This window comes from Anas acuta, chromosome Z (genome assembly GCF_963932015.1).
Source record: "Anas acuta chromosome Z, bAnaAcu1.1, whole genome shotgun sequence".
Lineage (NCBI taxonomy): Eukaryota > Metazoa > Chordata > Aves > Anseriformes > Anatidae > Anas > Anas acuta.
Genome location: NC_089017.1, coordinates 67,947,417 through 67,966,397, shown reverse-complemented (window position 1 = coordinate 67,966,397; position 18,981 = coordinate 67,947,417). Strand labels below are relative to the sequence as shown.

The 18,981-nt window shown below is 48.1% G+C and overlaps 1 protein-coding gene across 4 annotated transcripts in view; it reads right to left on the bottom strand.

Annotated features, from left to right (window-relative positions):
- The window catches only part of KIAA1958 (KIAA1958 ortholog), a 57,920-nt gene extending 50,691 nt beyond the window's left edge, over positions 1 to 7,229 (bottom strand). For 2 of the 4 annotated variants that reach the window (XM_068666182.1, XM_068666193.1), the window contains exon 1: positions 7,108 to 7,229. The gene's annotated coding sequence lies outside the window, so the exon portion shown is untranslated. Of the gene's footprint in view, positions 1 to 4,248; positions 4,550 to 7,090 lie in introns of those variants that run through there. The other 2 variants (XM_068666187.1, XM_068666192.1) reach the window with 2 other exon arrangements.
- Positions 7,230 to 18,981: the final 11,752 nt, after the last annotated feature.

The following is an 18,981-nucleotide window of genomic DNA, read 5'->3' as shown; positions in this document are numbered from 1 at the left end:
CAGACACGGGGGGTGGGGTCCTGCATTGCTCGTTTAATTCATAACACTCACTTCAGTGAAAATATGCCATTTACAATGCTCTTAGCTGCACCCTGCTATGAAGTGAAGCTGTGTGCAGAGAACTGAAAGGGATTTTGGACACAAGTTCTGAGCATGATTTGATTTAGGAGGCACAAGTTTGAAACTTGCACTGAAAATCTACACTTAAATGTAACTTAAAATCTAGAAGATTTTGAAATTATCAAGCTGACGGGGGATATTTAATGTTCATGTTTTAAAGACAACATTTCTTTTTCATTGATTTGGCTCCACAAGAGTTATCTGTATTTTTGGAAATCAGAGATGGAAATGTTAAACCTGAATGGTTGGTGTATGAATCAGCGTCAGTTTTCAAGGGCGTGAGTCAGGATTCAACAGAGCTGGAGGATTAACTGGAAATGATAACTGTTAATTTTCACATCTTTTATGGTTAGGAGGAAGCATGGGGCAAGTGCAAAAAAGGTACAGAGAAAATAGATTTATAGCACACAATATCTGCTTTTGGGGGACACCTCACAGCTGACCAAAAGGTCAGAGCTACAAGAGCCCCAAAATTCAGTGAGGCTGCCACACCAGAGTGGGCTGGGGGAGCTCAGCAAGCTGCAAATCACCACAAATCACTGTCTACAGCTGGTGAGAGAACCTGGAGGTTCGAAACCGTATTAACAAGGTAATCTGACAGAGATTTGGGCAAGAACAAAGTGTTCATTGAAATGGGATACTCATAAAGTTACACTTTGCTAGGATTCTTGCATCTGGCACAGTCTGTACCAAGCACTTTGCAGAACAGTTTCAATAGGAGTTTACTGTTTGCACAATAAATGCGTGCCTCTTGGGTTTAAAACATTTAACGCTGAGTCTGTAAGAGCTAAGTTTGGTTTTATAATTACAGATAAGAAGGTTAAATATGTTCTAACCAAAAAAAAAAAAAAAAGATAAAGAAAGTAGACAAGATTTTTCCTCCTAACAGGGCTAAAAAAAAAAAGACAGTATGAAATTTACATTTCAGACAGGAAATATTCACTTTCCTAGTTAAATGTGAAAAAAAAAAAAAAAAAAGAGAGAGAGAGAGACTCCATAAAAAGCTTTCGGTTACTGTAGGATCTGAGCAGATATTTAACCTCAGAGTGTACAGCGGCATGACCTAGTGTGACTGTGAACTGCTGCAGGGGGACAACTTGCATGATGGAGAACAGAAAATGCTCAACTAGAAGTCTTCTGAGCAAAAGAGGCTCAACAGCGAGGATCAAAATACCACCGACTGAACAGAAGGAAAGCTGTCAGCTTCTACATTTCAAGAATAGTTCATTAATCTTGTTCCATCCTGCAATATTTTGCCAATTCTAAGCTATGACATTTGGAGTGTTACCAGCTAAAATATGCTGGCTCCTTCTGGCGTGTTGCAACCAATTTTGAAAACTATCACAGGGTGATAAGGGTTTTCCACACAGCTTCAGGAGAACACTTCACGGGGAACACAAATACATCCTCTTCTCTCCGTATGCAGCCTGCAGAGACACCACGAGCACAGAATGACGGCACGCAGCCGCGGGATGAGGGAGAGGAAAGCAGCAGCAGAGCCGAGGAGACACTGCAACGCCACGTGCCTGCCAGACCTGCACGGCTCTCCCAAGGGAGGATGTCGTGCTGGAAACTCCCTGTGCACAGCAGCAAGGCCAGAGCCCAGCTGAGGTGTGGGAACACAGAGCCTGTGTGTTATTATGGGTGTTCAAAGCTCCAGAGGTAACTTCAGTACGGAAAGAGGGCCCATAGGAAAGATACTGAGGGGCTTTGCACCAAGGCCTGTACTGATAGGACAAGGGGTAGTGGCTTTAAACTGGAAGAGGGGATATGTAGATAAGGTATCAGGAAGAAATTCTTCACACAGAGGGTGGTGAGGCCCTGGCACAGGCTGCCCAGAGGAGCTGTGGGTGCCCCATCCCTGGAGGTGTTCAAGGCCAGGCTGGATGGGGCTTTGGGCAACCATTTAACCTCTTTTCGAGGCCTTCCCTCAGCAGAGTCATCATCTTCCCTCACAGGCTATCCTAGAGCTTCACCAGGCAATTTCTTGTCAAAATTTTGACGCTGAGCCCCAGTCATCCTTCCTACTGACAGCTACTGTCTCCGGTCCCATCCACCCTGTCCATGGAGCAAAGCTGCTCCCTTCCTCCTTGCACAGCACTTGGGTTTCATTTCCCTGATTTTTTTTTTTTTTCCCCATAGCATTACCACCCAACCTGTGATTTCAGCACTCGTCTCACCCTACCGCAGAGCAGAAGCCTGCGTTTCAAACCTCATCCCTATCATTTTCAGCCCAGATGCCCAACCTGCTGAGGTAGTTTTGGAATGTGACTCTCTGTTCCCACATCTTCTGGCGTCATGTTACCTGCAAGGACAACACGGGCGCTCGTGGCTCCTTCCACCACGGCACTCTGGAAGGCACTGAGCAGGACTAGGAGCAGGTCAGAGCCCAGCTGAACCACCACTCACCCACCCAGTAAGTCAGGCACCTTCCCTGCAGGGCCCATCTCTCCTCTGTTACCTCGCCTGACTACGGAGTAGGGTGGAATAGAATAGAATATGTATAATGACAATATATATGTTAATGTTTATAATGCTATATGTACTCTGATACAGACAATGATGACATGATACGACATAATAAATACATAAAATACACTATTGCATGTGAAATATATATCTAAACATAAATGTTATATATTTATAGATATATTTATATCCTTGTATATTATGCACATATATGCATATATATATGTGTGTGTGTATATATATGTGTGTATATATATATGTTATATTATGTGTATATATATATATACATATATATATATACATACATAACCTAACCACAGTTATTATTTTGGGTAACTACTGGGCAAACCATTAAGTGATTGCCCAAAACATCTTATAAACCCCCCAGCCCTCGATCCTATGGAAATTTCCACCCACAAATTGGCTGCAGCGTCCTCGATTACGGACAAGCACACCTCAATACTGGTGAAATGTTGTTGCCTCTCATACTGAAGACGACAGACATCAACGAGGAGCATAAATCCATCATGGTGCCTGGGTTTAGGCACTAACAATCTTTAAGACAAGATGGGCTAATATGCAGTCAGGTACCAGGCTGCTTCTGCCTAGGCAAAGAAGGAATTGCGATGCAAGCTGCTAGATCATCAATGACTTTTCTTTCACTGGCTTTAAGCCACCTAAGGATAGCCACCCATGGAATTAATAAATTCAATTGCCACTGGCTTTACCCGTATTTTGAAAAAAAACAACACAACACTACAGAAGATAATGATGCCATGGATACCTTTCCTGCCTATTTCTTTTGTTATGATACTGCTGTTGATTTGTGGAGAGATGAAACAATAAAGCCTCCAAACTATAGTGCTGATCATTCTAGAAAAGAAAGCTACTTCTCATCCAGTCCAGTTGCCAAAGCTGAGCAACACGTGGGTTTGGATGTCTGCCCACTGCTACACATCTATATTCCTGTTTTTAGGCTTGTTTTGTTGTTGTTGTTGTTGTTTTTCTGCTTGATTGTCCACACTGACCACAAACACCCACTTTACTGACCACCACTGAGGAGAATAATCAGGCGGATCATGCAAAAGAAAAAGGAAGATAAATTAAAGAAATAAACAAAACTGGAAAGAAAAGAGGAGAGGCATCTCTTGCCCTCCCCACCTTATCTCTTCCAGTTATATTTGGTATCATTTATAAACTGCTTATGTAAAACACTTTAGGTATAGCTCCTGCTTTTAGAAAACTATGACTTTGAACTCAGGCAGTGGGAATAAAAACTTGCAGAAAGTCACAGGGATCACCCCCCGAATACCATGAATCTAATCCTGTGATTTCGTACTTACAGGAAAACTTTTGTTCCTGTGGCTTTTCCCAGGACTAAAACCCTAGGATGCCTGGGTCCAGCAGGGTTCATGTGATGTTTCTGAGCTTACACCAGTCCAGTGAACGGATGGCTGCAGATGCTGCCTTTTTAAACAACTAATGGGGAAAGGGAACAGAGGAGACTCTCCAGCAACACGATGGCTGTGGTAAAACCAGAAAATGAGGAAAACACCTGTAATTGAGAATAAGAACAGCCCCCGGATGGTGGGAAATAACTTACTTGTTTGCACACACAACCACCAGACACAGAAAAAGCACGCAAAGCCCAAAACACACCCGAGGCCGTGGACGGGTCCCTCTCAGCAACCACTTCTCAGCAGAAGGCTCCTCACCGAAGGGCACCTGCTTGCAGCACACCAGCAGGCTCAGCGGCTGTGTGCTCCCACCACGCCAGGGGCATCTCCGTCTTCCCTTCAGCCTCCATTTGCACGGCTCGGGCTCGGACAGGCATCTGAACAAGTCCCTGCCTTTACTTCAGGGCCTGGGATCGCCGCACAAGAAAAATGCAGGCAATCAGCAGGCAGCCGAGGGTCTCATTAGGGAATCCGCGCGGTGTACTCGTTACCTAGGAAACGAGGGAGCGGGCTGGCACACTGCAATTTCTGTCGTGCGAGAGAATTCGCCAACCCTGCCGGTAAATAAAGTTCATAAATCAACAAATCAGAGCCAAGGTCAAGTGACTGGAGATGAAGCAGGTCCTGCTCCGCGGGTCTTCCTCATTATCCGCGGGAGTGCAATGGGAGTCTTTCAAGTTCCTTTCAGCTATTAGGCAGATCTCTCACGGAAACACTTGACTCACACGAACGCTCCTTTTAACGCGTTTTTTCACAGAAAAGGGAGCCGGCAAAAAATCGTCACCGCTGCGAAGCCGTGAACCTTCATCTCGCCCTGCTTTGCTCCGCAGGAAGGAGCCCTCTGAAGGCAGAGACCTACGTGCAGCTCCTCGCACTCGAACTACCTGAAGCACAGCGATCCTCAAGAGGACTGACCGCCGCTCACACGAACAGCAGCCAACCCTCACACCCCTCCGCGGGCTGCACGAGGCAGGGATACCCCTCCTCAAGCACGGGATACCCCTCCTCAAGCAGGGAAACGGGTGCTGGGACGGATTTTCCTGGCCCCACACCCAGCCTCTTGCACCTCTGTCCTTCTCTGCAGCCGACGGGAGGCAGAGGGGCGCGAGGCCAGGAGGATGAAAGCGCCAGGGGTCCTCCAGCAAGGGTGCTCCTGGCTGCCACCACTGAAAACTGGAGCTGCTGGGGAAACTTGGTGCCTGGAAACCTGTTTGTTAGCATCACCCAAACCACATTGTGCTGTGCTGTTGAAACTTTTGACGTGTTTGGTTATAGGAAACCTCCGGCTGTGGTAGCAGGACCACAAGGCGCAGATGCATCAGCAGAAGACATGATGAGCAGAGGACAACGAGATCAGCAATACCACTATATATTCGCTTAAGAAATAAAAAACAACAGCACACCAGCCTGGGAAGTGTTTGGCTAAGAAGTATTTGAGCTGTGTTTTTCAACAATTTTTTGGAATACCTCCTGTAAACCGAGGCATCTCGGCGGAAGACAAAGAAGAGCTACATCACACCATTTGTACGAGCTCCTGGTAACACCAGAAGGAGTAACTGCTGCACGCCACACGTGTGAGCCACCAAACGCTTTCTATTAATATTTCATTCGCAAAGCATCTTTTCACTAGTTCCTACCTCTCTATTACTCGTCTGGGTGCCAAGCAGGCAGGCTACCAGGCTGGTTTGTTAGTTCACCTTCAGCGGATCGCAGAGAGCTGCCAGGCTTCAGCACAAGGCTGAAAAATGGCTTTCTGCTGGGAGCCACAGGCAGAGAGGAAAGAGGGTGAGCGGGCACCACGTACCCAGGCTCCCTGTGGGACAGCAGGCAAGCACCTGAACCATGCGATTCCCAGTCTCCAAAGTGGGCAGAAAGAGGTTCAAAATGCAAAAATCAGCCCGAGACGACCCTCAGATCTGAGCACAGGGCAGCACGGTGTGGCTGTTGGTGATGCTGGCCAGCTGGTAAGCTGCCTGCACTGATGATGCACGTGGCTGTGGGCAGGCACACAGCCCCAGCGTGGTGCTGGCAGGGGTTATTAGGTTAATTGCAGCACCACACGAATACAGCCCGGCCGGTCTGGGCGCTGAACGACACGGAGGGGAAGGAAAGCAACCGGGGAGGTGGTGGTGGGGAACAGGAACTGGTCACTCCTGACCTGAAACGACCTGTTTGGGGATGCTCTGCTTGAAGAGGAAAAAAAAAGTTAAGGGAAATCAACCTGGCCCCTGACCTGAAAAGCTGCCATCAGGGCAGCGGCAAAGGGATGCGATAATTTGATTCATGCACATCCTGACGGCTGCTGGAGGCATGGTCCCATTTCTTTTCAGATCAACAGAAAAATAAATAAAAAAAAAAACAACAACACAAAACACTGCTGTCCCCGGCAGTCCGAGGGAAGCTTCAGCATCGTCCATCGCAATTTCGGTACTGCAGCCCCTCTCGCACCGATTGCCTTTTCGAGGAGGGTCGCGGGGGCATGGCAGGGGCGGCAGGCAGGGGCAAACTTCACAGACTGGCAGGAATATCCGAGCGCTGGAAGTCGGGCGTGCACAGGGAGAGGAGATTGGGGCTTCGCTTCCACCCGGCGCATTGTTTTGTTTCCGTGAGGGATCGTCTTCATCCCCTCGCAAGGCAACCAGCCTCCCTGCGCACCCCGGCTGATTTTGGGGGACTTTGGCTGGCCCCCAGCTCCCACAGCCCCACCGCGGTCGGAAAGCAAAGCCGGGCTGCGTGGCCCCCCCAAAAAAACACCCGCGGAGAGCTCCACGCACCCTCAACCACCCTCCCCCTCCCCAAAACCCAAGTTTGCGAGGGGACAAGCCCCGAGCGCACCCAAGGGTGGGCGAGGGACACCCACGCGTGGGGCAGGACCCTCACCACCCCCTTTTTTTTTTTACCCCCTGCTGCCTCCACACCCCCTCCCTCCCCGTGCCCCCCCCTACCCAACCCTTGCTGCCGGAGGGGCTGCGTGCCTATTTTTTTTTTTTAATTTTTATATTTTTATTTATTATTATTATTTTTTTAAAATTTTGGACACGCACACGGGTGGGTCGCCTACCTGCAGGTGCCCGTCCTCAGGATCGGTGCAGCACCGAGGAGGGGGGGTGGTTTGAGGGGGGGGGGTGGGCAGCGGGGTGCTGCGCCTTCCTCCTCCTCCTCCTCCTCCTCCTCCTCCTCCTCCTCCTCCTCCTCCTCCTCCTCCTCTTCCTCGCGTGTCCGTGCCCCTGTGCAAGGCTGCCGGAGGAGGCAGGGACGGGCTGCGGCGGCTGTCAGCTACCGGAAACCGGAGCCGGGTCGCACACACCGCAGGAAGTGTGCAAGAGCACACCCGCACACGGCGCGGGCACGGGGAGGGGGCGGCTCGGACACCGGGCCGGGAGGGGAGGAGGAGGAGGAGGAGGAGGAGGAGGAGGAGGAAGGAGGGAGGAGGGGATGGGGAGGGGAAGGCAGCGGAGGGGTCGTCCCGGCAGCAGGGTGAGGGGGTAATTAGGGGCTGCGCCTTAATTGCACGGGGGTGGGTCGGCTGCCCACGGGGTGGGCAGGCGAGGAGCCTCGCACCTCCACGGGGGTCGCCGTGGGGATGTCTCCCCACGGGGAGCCACAGGGAGCCGTGTCCAGGCACCCTCTGCTGCATTATTTCGTGTGGATGCAGCGGTGAGCAGCTCGCACTCAGCGTTTGTGCACAAGACCGCAGGTGCGACCACGCGTGTGTGTGCTAAATCCCACACTGGGAGCATCCACACGCAGCCCATGTTTCCCTACACGCCTCCCACGTTCACGTCCTGAGCACACCCGACAGCAATTCGCCCATTATTTATTTGCCCATCGCAGAGACTGCAACTTTTAATGCATCGGTCTGTCCGCAGCCAAAACGGCGGCACCGCGCGTGAGGGTTTTTGTGCAATTGATCACGGGAGGGCTCGCCACGTGCTTGTGGCGTTATCCCTGGGTGTTGGTTTCTCCCACAATAAGCCAGACGCGTGCCAAAGCAAACTCCACTCCTCTCCTCCGCTGGGCTTTTTCCCTTCCTCCTTGCATCACGGCGGGAGGAGACGACGGGCCTGACCGCTGCCAGGAGAGCACCAGCCCTCCGCGCCGCCTGCTCCGTGCCCCAGAGGTTTTCCTTTCCTCACCTCCCTCCTGCCAACATTAGCAAACTTGAACGGGCTAACGCAGGCTCGCGGTGGTGGCAGCAGCGCTTGTGCAAGAGGATGGTGGAGGCAATCTGGAAGCTTGTCGATGCCAAAGCCTGCGCTCTTTCCAGGTTTGCCTGTGATGCAGCAGGGGAATTTGGTAGCAGGGGAAAGCTGCCATTCCTCCTGCCCTCGTTGTCTTCAGGAAGATGTCACTGCCACGTTGCTGCGAGGCAGGATAAATGTCAAACGCATTCTTCCGCTCGGGGTTCTCCATCTTCAGGATTTTAACACTGAACCCTCACTGGAAGAAATTATTACCGGAGAGGGCAAAGAGAGGGCCTCAAAACCTGCCCTCCTCCCACCTCCTACCTACCTCCCTTCTACTCCTTCTCCACTTCTTCATCGTCAGGAGCAGCCCCAGGTCAGCACCGTGTCTGCACTCGTTAATTAAAAAGAGGGTTTGAAAACCCTGCTCAGCCCTCTGACGCCGTTGCTTGGCTAATGTGCTCTATTATCACCACAGCGCTGTACACAGGGCTGTAATTGCACCAGAGGTTTCTGGTTCATATCATACGCACCGCCGAAGAGCTCGCCTAGCCTAATAATGTCACCGGCACTTCAGCACGGAATTACAATTTTAGATGAACTCGTTTTAGCTCCCTGCCTGCGCTGGCAGCTGCCCTGGAAGGGCAGTGAGCGGTGCATGCTGATGTCCCTGCGGGAGCCAGCCCTGCCGAGGGGCTGTGGCAGTGGTATTCGGGGTGAAATCCATGCACCCAAAACACACCGAGGACGAGCCCTGGCTGCCAGCACGACCACCAGCCCCACAGAGCCCCTTCTCTTAATAGGCAGTCCACATGCTTGAATGGGACAGCAGGGTCCTGCTGCTCATTCGGTGGGCTGAGGAGGAACATCACCTCCTTTTTTTTTGTCAGGCTGACACGGAGGAATTTGCTCATGCCAGGTCCCATTGCCAGGAAAACAACAGCTTGAGGTGCCCAGTGCAAGGCTGCATGCCGTCCCGCCGACACCAACAAGACAAGCAGGCCGGGAACAAGGGGCAAAGGCAAAAGCCTCCCTGATCCCACAGGAACCGAGCCTCCCAGAGGGGAGGACAGGCTGAACCAGCAGGCTGCCAAACGGGGTGCACCAGCTGCCAGACAGGAGGCAACCCTCCTGTTTTGGGAACAGCTGAAGGAAGGCCCTGGAAGGGCCGCCCAGCCCTGAGGACAGGATTCGCGGGCAGCAGAGCAGTTCCTCCCGAGCAGCAGGGAGACGTATGGTTTGACTTGTAGGCAGCCTGTGTGCTGCGTGGAGGTGGGGTATTGCAGCACGCACGGCGGTGCCGAGGATTGCTGCAGGAGGAGGCAGGCTCCCTGGTGGGCTGTGGAGAGGGCTTCAACCCCCTGCACCGTCTGTAGGAGCATAGCAGGCCTATGCTGCCGTGGGCAGGCTCAGAAGAAAAGCAGCCAGGGCGGCTGTGAGCACTGGGAGCACGTCTGCGGACACCATCTGCCCTGCACATTGGTGAGCACAGCACGGGACAGGACAGGGAACGCTGTTCCTGGGAGGGTCCTCGGAAAACAGCTAATGAAGAGAACGGGATGTGGCAGTGAGGGAGATGCTTGTCTGTTCATGGGGTTTAATTTCATTCTTTGTTTGTTTGTTTGTTTTTTCTAAAGAAAACATTGGAAATTCGAGTTGGATTCATTTACGCAGGCACGGCAGAGCAGCCTCGCAGCATGATCCATTTGCTTACCAGCCTTCCCTACAGAGGAAGAGCAGCCAGACCACTTTTCCCTCACACGCACACATGTTCCCTTGATGTAAGGAAAGTTTTTCAAACCAGACTCTGTGAAGTATCCTATCCATGCTTCCTGGAACATCTGTAATTAAAGACGAACACAATATTTTATAACAAAGAATTGCCAGCTGGTTTGCCCTTCACTTACCTGCCAGTCCCAAAGTTACGTGTGGGGACACTGCTTGTTGCCACACGACTCCTGTCGCTTCCAGAGATGCCTTCAGGAAGGCGTGTTCCTTACTGGGACAGTGGTGGAGGACACAAGCCCACCAGAAGCTACTTGCATCAGGGAAGGTGGAGAAGATTGCTCCTCTGCTGTAGCCATCTGCTGGTGGAGCTCAAAGGGGTGACCAGGCAGTGAGTGTCCTGAGCGTGTTTCCTAAGCAAAAGGCAGCATAGGGCAACCTGAGGAACAGGAACTCAACCATCGCAATGCGGTGCAAAGGTTTTGTCTCTTTCCAGCAATCACTAATTAATGGAAGACTCCTGTCCTCCCTAGTCTCTGCTGTTGGTGAATCACAGCCCAGCCTGTAGCACGCATGTTGGCACTCGGATTTCGATTTGGACATCCTGGAGGATGTGAGGGGATGAGTAATGGAACTAAAAAGCACCAGGCTCACAGGGATCTCTGCATTGCAATGACAGTGTCAACTTTAAAAACAAAACAAGAGTCCCATCTTCACGTCAGAGTTAAGATCCTAGTGAGTGAGCATGTGTATTGACTAAATGGCAAATAGATGACAGCTTATGAAAGCCTACAAAGACATGGCAAAGACAAAGACAGGGAAAATACCCAGCCTTTGGGCCAGCGCTGAGTTTTCTTCGTGCCCCACCTGGGTCTGCCAATGATCTGACAGCAGTACCTCTTGGCTTTCTGCGGGCTCAGACCTCAGAGCACCATTTTCAGGGGCTGTCCTTTCCTCACGTGCACACAGTCTCCGGGGCCAGCCCCTGGTTGTAAGAAACACAGCAGACAAATCCCGTCATCACTGACATCAGCGAGGCTACTTCACGTTGACACCCAAGTATATTAGAGCAGAAACAGCCTCCTGCTGGCACTTCCCTTGCTGGAGTTGCTACCAACTTGCAGCTAACAGTTAGCAACAACAGAGGAAAAGACATATGAAGATCAGCCCCCAAGGCACTTTGGAAAATACCAGCTTTTGAGAATTTTTTCAGGCGTCTGGACCCTTCACCAGTAGTGCTCAAAATACCCTTGAGAATACAGTCTTTGAGTTTTTAGGGTTGTCATCACACAACTCTTCGTGCGAAACTCCTGTGGATGTTAATTCAGTTCACTTTCCAGGCTCCTCTTGTCTCTGACATGGCTTCAGAGAGCCCAAAAGGTCTCGTTTTCAGCTTTCCTTACACTTTTCCTACACAAAGGAGGCAGTTTCAGTCACTTTTTCTCATGGAAGGACAAGTGAGATTGACCATGCACCCTGTATAAACCAGAATATAAACTGATGCTATACAGAAAAGCTTCTGATTTCTTCAATATTTGTTTGGAAGACAAAGCTCTTAGAAAAACATTTTAAAAATGTAAAGAATTAGGCTCTTTCAGTACTGAAGATCACTTCTGCTTTAGATGAATAACACAAATGTCCTACAGGCACAAAAAGACTAATCTGGAAAATGAGAAACAGGAGTCAGAAAAGGCCGTGACGAACTGCATGCGAGGAGTATTGCAGAGCTTCCCTACAGTAATCAAAAGGCCTTACTTACCCTATAGGAAAGGGTTAAAAGGACAGGGTGTAGTTCACCATTTCCTTCTTGACATGATAGCAGCTCCCTATTTGTTTTAGGAAGGCCCTTAATGATGGTAGAGGCACCTGGGGTTTTGGTGGAACAGGAAGTATCTGTGGCAACAGCAGGCGAGCGTCAGCTGTTGCATGACAGAAATACACAGGTAAAGCAGGGCAATTTAAACAAAAGCATGAATAATGAGTATGGTTAAAATGTATAATAACAGCTCAACAAGAAACCCACTTGAAAGGAAGCAGGGGATTTGGCAGTATAAGTATATGCTAATTATATGATGGAGATTTGGCTGACATTAGTAAGAACGTACAGCGTGTAATTTTTGTGTATAGGATAAGGACAATAGGTTGTTTTCTGTGTTAAAGAAACCATGACACTTTGGTATCCAGCCCGTGCCCTCAAGTTATTCCCCATTGTGCTTCACAACGGAGGGAATGGCTTTGAAACATTAACTGGATCATGCCTTCAGCCCTCCTTGCATTGCTAAGGGTGAGCTCCAGGCCTGGAGCAGGTCTAGGTTTCTCTGAGCGATGTGTGAAGGCTACAGCAACCCACGGTCTTTCCACCTCTCTTCTCCCGTCCTTCTGTCCCTCTTCTCCTGCTGACACTGACCTGCGAGGGCAAACATACTTTTTTACAGGATGCTCAGGCTTAAAAGTGCAATGCAACCAGAAAAAGGTGAGGGCAGGGGAAGAGGTTTGTGATGACAGAGCTGGACTGGCGAGGGGGCTGATTTTTAGTTCTGCCACAGAAATCCTGGGACCATTCACCCACCTGTCACAGGCTGACAACAGCGTCACACGTCACATCCCTTCAGGCTGCCAGATCCTTGAGGAAGGGACTGTCTTTTACACAATGCAAACATCTCCCAGCAAACCAGAACCCTCATTCTGCACGGGGACTCTCCTCTTCTTCAAGGAAAATAAAGCAACATCAAACCAAGGTGGTAAACATAAACATGGGGCATTAACATTTATTCCTTGGGCTCAGAAAATAACCAAGTGAGCCAGCTGGGTTTGCTTCCTCCCAGATTCGGGTGAGGCAACTGTATTATTCTTTTATTTCCTCCATTTTTGGCCCTTAGAAGTTTGAGAGATGTGGTTTCAGTGAATAGACATGACCTCAGGCATTCTGCTTTTACAGTAATGTCTGAATCAAAAAATTCCCCTGTATCAAGTTTGTTTGCTTTACAGAAATTGTAAGCTCTTAGCTTATGAAGAAGTAGCTGACAACATCCTTCTGGACAAAAAAAATAATAAATAAAATATTTTTATAGAGTAGAATTTGTGTTTGTAGGAAAAAAATCCAAAAGTTTGTGCTATTTAGTCTCCCAATATCATATCTTGCAGATACTAGCACAGCATTAGGACAAAGACTACGACTGGAAATAATGATATGGTAGTTATCCTCCACCCTGCTAAAACTTTAACCACTGATGAAAAAGGTATGTCCTGCAAGTTAATGCTCATGCCATGTGGTTCCTATCAATGGGAGAAAGTTACGACAGGGAAAAAAGCTTGAAGTTACAGTTCACGTTTAAGAAATTTAAGAGAATGTGCTTTTACTTTCTTGCATAGGGACTGGATTGCCTGTGCTTCGCCCTGCCGTGGAGAAACCATGTGTGTAATTTTCTGCCTCCTTCTTTGTGAAGTTCTAATGCATTGGACTCTAAGTCCAGTCTTGCAGTCACAATGTATTTATATAAATCCTATCTAAGTCTGTGGTGAACGACAAATACCAGACACAACTGCTGCACAAGTATGTGCACAAGTGCCTGCACCTTGGCAACGCTAACAGCCTCGTATGCATTTCTGTATCCTGCTGTTCACGTGCAGCTCTGCAAACGTCCATCTGAGCCGCTGTCTCATGCCTGTGCTGTTGCTCTTGTGTCATGCTCCTGACCTTCCACCTGCAAATCTCTGTACTGTTTTTGTAACAGGTTCTCGTGAGAAGCGACTGGGAACAGTTTGAGAATCCTCCCTATCTTCCTGCCGTGTTTCGTAACTTTAGTTTACATGCAGGGAAAAACAGGAGTTAGCAAATAACAAGATAGATAGAGGTCCTCTAAACATCCCGTAAGCATTGCCCAGCCATGGGCATGCACAAAGCATAGAGTGACCAGTTGGCACGCACCCCCTGTGACTGCAAAGATGGTTTCAGGCTGAGAACTCAGACCAATTGAGCAAGGAGCAGTCCCTTAAAAAAGACACTGATGTGAAAGGAAATCCAAAATCCAGCTTTTTTCAGGGGAAAAAGTTTATCATATTGGCTTATAACATGGGAGAAGCCTGTGCTAATTCCCTGAGACAGACCGATGTTGTTTCTTTTCTATCTAGTTCACGTTTGCACCACTGAATGACTTGTGTAACAGGAATGTTACCTGTAAAAAAGACAACCCTTATCTACTGATTGCTGTAAGAAAATCCTCATTCCTTTGAGCTTTCATAGCTTTTAGTCTGTTAATCTCATCAATCATTGACTTTAAATATAGGAAACATGTAATAAATGCACATAAAGCCCTCTCATTATGACAGAGAATCCAAACACAAGTAAGCCTAAGCAATCAGTAGGGACCCCAGCCTTAAAAGAGGTGGGGAATTGAGCCATTCAGGCCATCACTGCTGTAAACAATGTAATACGGCTCTAACAGTATCCATCCATGTAGATGAAGCATCTTTGAACTGAAAAACATTCTAGATAAAATTTACAAGAGTGCAACTTAGGAGCTGCATTTTTATTTTTATTGTTTTTTTGTTTGTTTGTTTGTTTGTTTTTTATTATTTTTTTTTTAATACCCAAGTTTCTTCTTTAGTGATTCTGATAAGGAAAGCAACATTGAAGTTTGCTCCAAAAGACAAGTGGGTGAAAATTTGCTTTAAAAAGCAATTTTGGAAAGTGCAACCAAGCACTAGTTTGTAAGTAGGCTTTGATCCTACAGTAAAAGTAATCCTAAACTCTGATTGAAGCCAATTAAGACATCAGCTTCCCAAGAGGTTTTCACTGTTGTTTCATAGCAAGGCTCTCTGCCATCAACACCCGTATAACATAACTTACAGGCTGGTGACTAAAAATACACTGATAAATGAAATTTTATTTTGAGACTCATTAAGTCAAAATTATTGTGCAACATAAGATGGAAAATCTTGCTTAACAACAACAACTAAAAAGAAAAAAAAAAGAGAGAGGGAGAGAGGGAAGCAAATCATCCAAGACTCTATTTAAATGTAACAGCAATGTACCATATATTTCATCTAGATTTTGGAAATGTTTAAGTGTACTTTACATATGTGCATGACATTGCATATCTCAGAGGAAAATAGTTATTCTTTTGAAATAGACGTAAAAGGTTCAGAACACACAAATTCTACACACAGAAAAGATACAGAAAGATTCTGCAGGTAACCGTACCCCAGACTGCAGCATGGAGAGTCTTCCCAGAAATAAATTTTGCATTTTATTTTTAGGGGAAAAAAAAAAAAAAAAAAAAAAAAAAAAGTTACTTTTTCTTATCCCTCTCCCTCAAAATAATGAAAATATTCCTCAAAAGAAGATTACAAGGAAAGTATAAAAATGCAAAAATCAAGAGAAAAAGCACGTTACTTGCAAATACTTTCTCAAGTGTTTTCTAACCATTGATTAAAAAAATAGTGATTTATGTACTTCTGCTTTAGTTACTTAATCTAGCTAGTTATTTCTTAACTTAGTTATATAAATCAACATCTTATTCTAGCATGAAATGCTATGCAGAACTAAATTAAGCAACAATCCATTATAAAGATTGGGAACACATGTCCCATGAGGAGCGGCTGAGGGAGCCGGGGGTGTTTGGCCTGGAGAAGAGGAGGCTCAGGGGAGACCTCATTGCTGTCTGCCTGCCTGAAAGGAAGGTGTGGGGAGCTGGGGGTTGGCCTCAGGTAACCAGTGATAGGACCAGAGGGAGTGGCCTCAAGTTGTGCTGGAGGGGTTAGGTTGGAAATTTGGAGACATTTCTGCTCAGAAAGAGCAGTCAGGCACTAGGACGGGTTGCCCAGTGAGGTGGTGGAGTCACCGTCCCTGGGGGTGTTCAAGGAAAGGTTGGATGTGGTGCCTGGGGACATGGTTTAGTGGGTGACATTGGTGGTAGGGGGATGGTTGGACCAGATGATCCTGAAGGTCTTTTCTAACCTTACTGATTCTACAATTCAATGGTTTTTAATTTTGCCAAAAACTTATGAATTCAAGCTAATGTTCTTCTATACCAAGTCTCTTCCTGATAATAAAGTATTACTTTCTCACTGGTTATTTTGGTGGGTCACATGAGTATGACAAGCCTGCTGCTCCGGCACTGAGAAATACATGCTCACTCATGGTCCACAGCAAGGACTTCCTCTCAGAGGGCATTTCATACTTGTGAGGGAAGAGAGGTGAGAGGCTGCATGGCACAGGTAAAGATTTTAGTGTTCTGCTGATTTCCTCCTCGAACCTACCAAGAGGAGAAAAAATGTATTGATGTTTGTTAGTGTCTCTTTCCCTGTGGTGAGACTGCAGCAAACCTGGCAAGAATAGCATTTTGTCCTGCATGTGCAGAAATGATAAACTCCCAGCAAACTCTGTGTTCATGTGGGATTTGCTGCCCCAGCTGGATGCACATGTCTGTGGGGCCTGATGGGATTCATCCCAGCATAATGCAAGAGCCAGCTAATGTTATTACAAAACCACTTTTAATTATTTTCAGTGGTTTTGGGAATCTGGGGAGGTCTCAACTGGAAGCTGCCAAATGTCCCAGTTTTCAAGAAAGGCAAGAAGGAAGACCCTGGTAATTGTAGGCCTGCCACTCTCACTTCAGAGCCTGGTAAATTGTGGAGAAGGTTATTTTGGGAGCCGCTGAAAAACATTTGAAAGACAACACAGTCATTAATCAGAGCCAACATGGGTTCACAATGGGAATGCATTCACAATGTTTAATGCATTTTACTTCATTTTACAGCAAGGTTACTCGCCTAGTTGACCAAGGGAAGTCAGTTGATGTAATCTTTTTGGATTTCAGCAAAGCTTTTGATACTGTCTCTTACAGTGTCCTTCTGGACAAAATGCCCAGCACACAGCTAGAGAAATACGTAACACAAGAGGTGAACAATTGGCTATATGAAGTTTATATATAAAGTATGTAAAGTTTCATCTTTATAAATATGGAGTTTCATATCTATATATGAAACAACGTGAAGTTTAACAAGAGCAGATGCCAGATTCTGCAGCTGGGATGGGACAACCCTGGAGCAAGACAGGGACACAAGAGGCTGGAGAGCAGCCCCACAGAAAGGGATCTGGGAGGTTTGGTCAATGGAAAATCAAAAATGAGTAAACAGTGTGCCCTGGCAGCCAGGAGGGCCAGTCACACCCTGGGGTGCCTTAGGTACAGCACTGCCAGCCGGTGGAGGGACGTGACTGTCCTGCTCTGCTCTGTGAACTGTGGCCTCACCTCAAGCACTGCGTGTGGTTTCAGGTGCCACAAAATATGAAGGACATAAAACTGTTAGAGAATATCCAAAGGAGGGCAACGAAGGTAGTGAAAGGTCTAGAGAGCAAGACAACTGGAGCTGCTGAGGTCCCTTGGTGTGTTCAGCCCAGAGCAGAGCAGGCTGCGGGGAGGCCTCATGGCGGCCTCATGAGGGGAGTGAAGGGGCAGGCGCTGAGCTCTGCTCTCTGGGGACAGTGACAGGACCCGAGGGGACGGCATGGAGCTGGGACAGGGGAGGGTCAGGCTGGGGGTTAGGGAAAGGTTCAAGAAAAAGGCATCGGGAGCAGGGACGGGGCTGAGGCTCATCAGGCACAGCACCGCTAGCTGGGTGAGGGAGGCGGCCGTCCTGCTCTGCTCTGTGCTAGCGTGGCTTCACCTGGGGCACCGTGTGCAGTTTTGGGTGCCACAATATAAGGATACAAAACTACTGAGAGCACCCAAAAACGGTGACAGAGCGTTTGGGCAACGCTCTCAGGCACACGGTTTGATTTTTGTGGGGGGGCCTGTGTGGAGCCAGGAGGATCCTGGAGGGTCCCTTCCAGCTGGGGACATTCCCGCAGCCGGGTTGTGTGGCTCGTCTCGTGTGCTGTGTGCTCCCTCTGCTGGCACGCAGGAAGGTCGTGAACTGAGCAACAGATTAAAAACTAGCACATTTTCTATCCTCATTTAGAAATTCTCGGTGGAATGCAAATACCGGCAATAATTTCAGCACCCGTTGCAGGTCTTGTCCTTACACTGCCCAACAGATTGGCATGCTTTTCAGCACTGTCTGTTTACAGCAGAAACTCCAGGAATGACATAACATGGAAGTTCATTAAGCAAGGATCAAGTATGCCTACTACTCAGCACCACCAGCCCCTGTTACAAGGACTATTCCTAAAGGGAAGGCAGTGGGCTACCTCCCCACATGCTCACGGTGCTGGCCTCGGGATGCACACTTACCTGGGTCTAGTAGCACAGCATAAACACATTTCATTGAAAAGCAGAGATCCAAGATTTCTGTTTTTCCTTTTTCCCTGCTTGCTTGTCCCATTAGGCTGGAACTCTTAACAGCTTATAGCAATCAGCGTGCTGGATGTGGTAGTCCCTGCCCTTCTCTCTCCAGCATGAGCAATTACACAGCCACAGCAGTGGCCAGACACAGCCCTGTTTGCCAACAGTGTCACCCACACCAGCACTGTGAACTCTCACTCTTTTGTCACACAGTAAACACCACAGATCTACTAGGGAGAGAAGAAACACAGTCAGAGACAGCTCTGCACTGCTGTGGATCCATCTCCAGCAAAAGCACTTTCCTTCTAAAGAAGACACCTTTCTCTAGGATTACACAGACAGCAGAGTGCATCATCAAATGACATTCACAGCTCCAACCATCTTGTGCAGGAGCAGTGTTGCCGAATGCACGAGAAAAACACACACATGCCTTACTGCAGGCACCGGCAGGGAACCAAACGGCCACATTCAGCCTTTGGGTTGCAGGATATAGTTAATGAGTAGGGTGCTGCAACTCACCCTTCCCTCCTCCCCACACCTCTCACCCAGCAATCCTGAAAAACAAAATGCTTTGGCAGAGCAGTTGCACAGAAAACTGCTAAGGCGTGGGTGTTGATGATGAAATGGGTATAAAAGTAAACAGCCTTGCTCTTGTTACTCAAGTTCTTTGATATGCTTCAGTTCCTATAGTGTTGCAGAGCTGTGTTTAGAAACATAGTTTGATTTCAAGAACATTTTTTA